Raw genomic sequence first — 6,434 nt, 5'->3', positions numbered from 1 at the left:
TGTGAGATAATGGACAGAGTCTGCGTTGTAGGAAGAGACTGTTCGCAGAATGATAGCTCAGCAATAATCATGTTATAATAAAGTAAAAACCCTCTGATTTCTCTTTTCAGTTTGTCATGCATTTCCTTTTTACAACAACACATGAGATCGTTTTTATTTCCCCCCCAAATACAAGTATTATACCATGTGATTAATCATGATTAATCCATGATTATTATTGTGTTCAACACAATTAAGTGCTCAGAATTGTGCACTTGGGATTTCAAAATATATATGTTAAAGTGTTAACACTGCCTTTAAGGTGTTTTGTTTTCAATACTGTAATTTATAACATTTACTGACACACATTTTGTAACTGAAACCACTACCAATAATGTTTTTATTACATTTTTGACTATTATGACTTTATACTGAGCTAAAAATGTTGAAAATGTGCCAGAAATCTTGAAAACTGTCTGTTTTATTTAATGTATTTCCTGTATTGCCCCTCTCATAACATAACTTGATTTTATGAATGACACCTTATTATTTTGAATCCCATTATTAGTTGGTGCTTTGGCAATATTTTTCTTTGTTCCTAAATAAAAGCATATTGAATTGAAATGATATTATAATATGTTGGTATGTCTTTAAAATGTAAAATACATCTTATAATTATAAAAAATAAAATGGTACACCTGACTGCACTGCTCTGTTATCTATAAACTTACACTGCACCACTCATGCAGATTGTTACGTGCCAGGCAGGCTGTACTTGTTTTGTTTTTCTTTCCCTCCCGTTCTTTTTTCCCTTATTTTCACTGCAGCTAATCAGCAGCTGATCAGTACCCCTGGATCCCCTCACCCTCAGCTGGCCTATCAGCAGCCAGGGCCGGTCCTGAAGGAGGCACCCACTCTCTCTCAACCACCCTGGGCCTGATGCTGACTGAAGAGCCTCTGTATGATTGTTTGTTAGTTGCTGATTCTACTGTGGATCTTGTTTTCTGAGCATTGTTGAATGTGTGTGTGGTGGGAGGTGGAGGAGCTAGGTAAGTTTGGGGTACCCTTGCTTTACACTTCATCACGTAGGTAATATCTGTTAGACGCACTAGGTTAGTGGATTGTTGCCACTCCTGTGTGTTGCTTTGTCCCATTCTTAGTAGTTCAGATAGTGAGGGTTTTTGTTTCAGAGGATAGATTTCGTCTCCGTGTGGACGCCCCACGATTTCAGTTGTATCCGCTAAAGTTCTTTATCGTATAGACCAGGGGTCGGCAACAGGCGGACCGCGGTCCGGATCCGGAACCAGACGCCGCCCTATACGGACCCGGACCTATAATCCATCCATCTTCTCCCGCTTATCCGTGGTCGGGTCGCGGGGGTAGCAGTTCCAGCAGAGAGCCCCAAACTTTATTTTCCCTGGCCACATCAACCAGCTCTGACTGGGGGATCCCAAGGTGCTCCCAGGCCAGCGAAGATATATAATCCCTCGACCTGGTCCTAGGTCTACCCCTTGGTGTCTTCCCAGCTGGACGTGCCTGGAACACTTCCCTAGGGAGGCGCCCATGTGGCATCCTTACTAGGTGCCCGAACCACCTCAACTGGCTCCTTTCGACGCGAAGGAGGAGCGGTTCAACCCTCCCGGATGACTGAACTTCTCACCTTATCCCTAAGGGAGACACCAGCCACCCTGCGGAGAAAACCCATCTCGGCCGCTTGTATCCGCGATCTCGTTCTTTCGGTCATGACCCATCCTTCATGACCATAGGTGAGGGTAGGAACGAAAATGGCCCGGTAGACAGAGAGCTTTGCCTTCTGGCTCAGCTCTCTTTTCGTCGTGCGGTAAAGCGACTGCAGTACCGTTCCCGCTGCTCCGATTCTCCGGCCCATCTCACGCTCCATTGTTCCCTCACTCGAGAACAAGACCCCGAGATACTTGAACTTCTTCACTTGGGGTAAGGACTCATTCCCTACTTGGAGTGGACAGTCCATCGGTTTCCTGCTGAGAACCATGGCCTCAGATTTGGAGGTGCTGATCCTCATCCCAGCCGCTTCACACTCGGTTGCGAACCGATCCAGTGAGTGCTGAAGGTCGCAGACCGATGAAGCCATTAGAACCACATCATCTGCAAAAAGCAGTGGTGCAATCCTTAGTCCACCGAACTGCAGACCCCCTCCCCCTCGACTACGCCTCGAAATCCGATCCATGTATATTACAAACAGGATTGGTGACAGCCCTGGCGGAGGCCAACCCTCATCGCCTTCTCCAAGTCTACAAAACACATGCAGACCGGATAAGCGTACTCCCAGGCCCCCTCCAGGATCCTTGCGAGAGTAAAAAGGTTATCCGTCGTTCCACGACCAGGACGGAATCCGCATTGTTCCTCCTCAATCTGAGGTTCGACAATCGGCCTGACCCTCCTTTTGAGTACCTTAGAGTACATTTTCCCGGGGAGGCTGAGTAGTGTGATGCCTCTGTAATTGGCACACACCCTCTGATCCCCCTTTTTGAAAAGGGGAACCACCACCCCGGTCTGCCACTCCTTCGGTACTGTTTCCGACTTCCACGCAACGTTGATGAGACGTGTCAACCATGACAGTCCCTCAACACCCAGAGCCGTCAGCATTTCTGGGCGGATCTCATCCACCCCCGGGGCTTTGCCACTGTGGAGTTGTTTGACGACCTCAGTGACCTCCCCCCGGGAGATTGGTGTTGATCCCCCGTCATACTCTAGCTCTGCCTCTAACATAGAGGGCGGAGTTGTCGGGTTCAGGAGTTCCTCAAAGTGTTCCTTCCAACGCCCTAACACTCCATCAGTTGAGGTCAACAACGTCCCATCCTTACTGTACACAGCTTGGATGGTTCCCTGCTTCCCCCTCCTGAGGTGTCGGACAGTTTTCCAGAACAACTTTGGTGCCGCCCGAAAGTCCTTTTCCATGTCTTCTCCGAACTTCTCCCACACCCGCTGCTTTGCCTCGGCCACGGCTGAGGCTGCTGCCCTTCGGGCCTGTCGGTACCTTGCAACTGCCTCGGGAGTCCCCCGGGATAACAAATCCCTGAAGGCCTCCTTCTTCAGTCGGACGGCTTCCCTGACCACCGGTGTCCACCAGGAGGTTAGAGGGTTAACGCCCCTTGAGGCACCTAAGACCTTGAGACCACAGCTCCCCGCCGTGGCTTCGACAATAGAGGCTTTTAACACCGACCACTCTGGTTCAATGTCCCCAACCTCCACAGGAATGCCCGAAAAGCCCCACCGGAGGAGTGAGTTGAAGGCCTCCTGAACTTGGGCCTCCTCCAGACGTTCCCAGTTCACCCGAACTACACGTTGGGGCTTACCAGGTCTATCCAGAGGCTTTCCCCGCCACTCGACCCAACTCACCACCAGATGGTGATCAGTTGACAACTCCGCCCCTCTCTTTACCCGACTGTCCAAAACATACAGCCTCAGGTCCGATGATACGATAACGAAATCGATCATGGACCTTCTGCCTAGGGTGTTCTGGTACCACGTACACTTATGAGCATCCTCATGTTTGAACATGGTGTTTGTTATGGCCAATCCATGACTAGCACAGGAGTCCAGTAACAAACCACCACTCCGGTTCAGATCAGGGGGGCCGTTCCTCCCAATCACGCCCCTCCAAGTGCCTCCATCATTGCCCACATGCTCGTTGAAGTCTCCCAGCAAGATTAAAGAGTCCCCTTCAGGAGCCCCATACAGGACTCTTTCCAGGGTCTCCAAGAAGGCCGTATACTCTGAACTGCTGTGCTTAACCTCTTAAGCCCCAAGGTCGCCGCCGGCGGGTACTTTTATTTATTTTTTCACGACACTGTGTCTCAGGGAATCTTAATATTTAAGAACCTATTAATGTGTTATACCAGATTAACGGGAATAATCTCAGCTAACTGACAATATAAACCATTTTTACCAAAAGAAAACACAAGTCTCATAAGAAGCATCTAAATGACCCATGAGCGAAAAATGCTAACGCACTTTGGCACAGAACTCAAGATAAAAGATACCCTTATTACTTATCGTAGCTGCACATACAAGATATCCGATTAAAGCTGAGGTTCCACAGATTATTTGGGTATATATATCATCACTGAGTGATCCGAACTCTTGACAGGGGAAGCAAACACAGACATCACGACACGTACCTTTACGGAGCTTTTACGGGAGATCGTCTCACCGTAGCTGTCAATCTGATCAAAAGACTGGTTCAATGACATTAAAACGAAAATCGCTGAATCGGTTAATCCATAGGTTGATAATGTTTCTGGGTAATACTTTTTTTTATTTATGATCCATAATTCCATTTTTATGTAAAAATCGGAGAGTAAAAGTTAGCTGCTAATGGTAGCCACCAGAGTTATTGCAGCTTCCGGTCTTGGCTATGCGGCAGTCTCACACACACACATTACCAAATAAGGAGTATGTGGGAGTTCCCCTGATTCCATTGGCTCTGACGGTTAGAAAGAGATGTCAATCAGCAAAATCGACCAAGGGAGGCCAGAGATATGGAAAATCCACCCAAAGGACCCCAGAAGTGGGTTTTTTTTGCTAAATCTCTCTAAAAAGGTCAAATTTCACTTGTTTTGCATCAATATTGATACAGGGTACTTATTATATGTTGTAGTTTGAATTCCTAAAGCTTTTAGTCTACCATCCCATCATTCAAGGGTGGTTTTCACTATAAGTATTTTTTTTTTTTTTGGACGGACACTATAATTTAAAATGTTTTACTCTGTTCAATCTGAATTTACTTTAAAATAAAAACATCTATATTGATTCTGACACTTCTACATCCAACTCACAGGTGTAACCTTGCTTTGAGAAAAAATATATTAATTTAACCCTTTTAGAAGGGAAGATATGGTCATTTGTTCTGGGAATGTCATTTTCGAGCCTGAGACCTGAAAAACAGGCTCGGGGCTTAACAAGATAAGCACACACAACAGTCAGAGTTTTCCCCCCCATAACCCGCAGGCGTAGGGAGGCGACCCTCTCGTCCACTGGGGTAAACTCCAACAACGAAGCACCCAACCGGGGACTTGTGAGTATCCCCACACCCGCCCAGCGCCTCACACCTTGAGCAACTCCGGAGATGAATAGAGTCCAACCCTATCCAGAAATAAGGTTCCAGAACCGACGCTGTGCGTAGAGGTGAGCACAACCAGATCCAACTGGTAACGCTCCACCTCCCGCACAAGCTCCGGCTCCTTCCCCCCCAGAAAGGTGACGTTCCACTTCACCAAAGCCAGCTTCTGTCGCCCGGATCTAGTCCGTCGAGACCCTCTGCTTTCACTGCCACCCTTCTGGCAGCGCACCATCGCTGTTTCCCGTAGGTGGTGGGCCCACAGGACGGAGAAGCGGAGGTGTTGCCCACGTTGCCTTTTCGGGATGTGCCCGGCCGGGCTCCGTGGCAAGCCCGGCCACCAGACGCTCGCCGACGAGTCCTCCTTCTGGGCCTGGCTCCAGAAGGGGACCCCGGGCTTCCTCCGGGCCGGGTATCCTCACTTCCTGTGTCGTCTTTCATGAGGTCTTTTGAACCAATCTTAGTCTGGCCCCTTGCCTGAGACCAATTTGCCATGGGAGACCCTACCAGGAACACAAGGTTCCAGACAACACAGCCCCCAGGTTCATCAGGGCACACAACCTATAATCAATACATTAATAGGGCATTTCAATGTTGACGGGGTGATTCCATTTTAAACGCCACTGACAGGGGGCGAAAGAGACGAGTGAGTGATACAGGGAGAGAAACACAGAAGAAGAGACGAGAGCGCGGCAGAAAGAAGCAGAGAGGAAAGTGAGTGAGGAGAATAATTAGCGATACAGGGAGAGAAGACTGAGAGGAGTGTGAACAGGCGTGTTAGCGGCAGACAGGGAGAGACACATAATTACACATGGCGCTCTCCAAGAAGAGGAAAGTGGACAGTGAGAACAGAGCTTTTAAACCCTGAGTGGACAGACTCATTCATGTTCATCCTGCCCACTGGGAGTGCAGAACCAGTGTGTCTAATTTGTTCAGAGACCGTGGCGCTCATTAAAAGTGCCAAAACGCCACTGAGACAAAACACAAAGTGTTTGACCAAACATTCCCTCTCAAGTCAGAACTGAGGTCACAAAAAATAAGCAGTCTCAGAGCCCAATATGATCAGTCCACCAGGATCAAAATTAAAACTAAATATTGCTCCAGGGCAGGTTAACCGAGGCTAACCAATGAGCACCTGCATGTGTGTATGAGAATGGCCCTGACACCATTTCAGCCCAGATTTAAACTCCTGGCAGGACAAGCTCAAGCTCAATTCTCGCACTGAATTAAAAAAAAGTGAGTGATGGACTGCAATATAAGAGGGAAAGAAAGAGAAACTTTAAAACTGTTCAATTGTTATGAGGTGTAAAGACTGATATTGTTCTATAATCGGCTGAAACTGTTAGGTCATGATGTG

Source organism: Gymnodraco acuticeps, unplaced genomic scaffold (genome assembly GCF_902827175.1).
Source record: "Gymnodraco acuticeps unplaced genomic scaffold, fGymAcu1.1, whole genome shotgun sequence".
Lineage (NCBI taxonomy): Eukaryota > Metazoa > Chordata > Actinopteri > Perciformes > Bathydraconidae > Gymnodraco > Gymnodraco acuticeps.
Note: the sequence above shows the minus strand (reverse complement) of the source record.